Raw genomic sequence first — 961 nt, 5'->3', positions numbered from 1 at the left:
AAGTTAATGTTTAAGGACATGTCATAATTTCAACCATGACTCTCATAACTCGGGTCAGCGCGTTTCAGTGGCATCAGCGGCCTGGATCAACCCCTCTCTGACATATTCTCCCTCCTTTTCTCCTCCCTTTATGGTTAAAAATGTAACAGGATACTCAGGAAAAGGAAACACATGTATACAATATTTCCTGTTTTTGAAAAACAAACATTTAGAAATATTAAACAAGGAAAACCTGTTCTAAAGCCTGTTCTGTGTTATTTCCAAATGCCAAAAAAAAAATCAGAGAAAGGGTCACACTTTATATAAGGTGCTTTGGTAACACTTTATTTTACAGTGTCCTTACATTACTGTAGTAATAACAGGAAAACCCTCAACCAAACCTTAATCCTGCCATAACTCTATAGTAATTAAGTGCATGTAATAATTAATATTATTCAGTACTTAAGTATATAATTATACTGTAACCATGACTCCTTAAAATAAAGTTATAAATAATTACAATGTACTATTGTGTTGTCAACATTTGTTCTGTAAAAATGATTGTGTGGTGAAGTAAATACTACAGATAATAACAAATGTAATTTCTACATAAAAAAGTTCAGGAAAGAAGAAAAAAAAGTATATTCTACACTGATACAACTGATTAATTTAGGTTGTAAGTGTAACATAACAAATATGTTTGTTTGTTACTTTACTTAAAATTTGAGTAGCTCACTTAATTTGAATTTGTAGCAAAAACATATTTTGTATAATTATATATCAGTATCCTGAGTAATCTAGACAAGGCTTTGTAGACAGCATGCAGTTATAACTTTTGACTTTAATGTGCCATTTCAATTTTATTTAAACCTTGATGTTACTTTATTAAATAACTATATTAAATATATTGTCAAAAAAGCAGTTAATTCAGAAGTCAAATTAAGCACATTTTTTATTTTTTTATTTTTTACAATGCTGTTAA

The sequence above is a fragment of the Pseudorasbora parva genome, chromosome 6 (assembly GCF_024679245.1).
Source record: "Pseudorasbora parva isolate DD20220531a chromosome 6, ASM2467924v1, whole genome shotgun sequence".
Lineage (NCBI taxonomy): Eukaryota > Metazoa > Chordata > Actinopteri > Cypriniformes > Gobionidae > Pseudorasbora > Pseudorasbora parva.
This window is presented reverse-complemented; position numbering follows the sequence as displayed.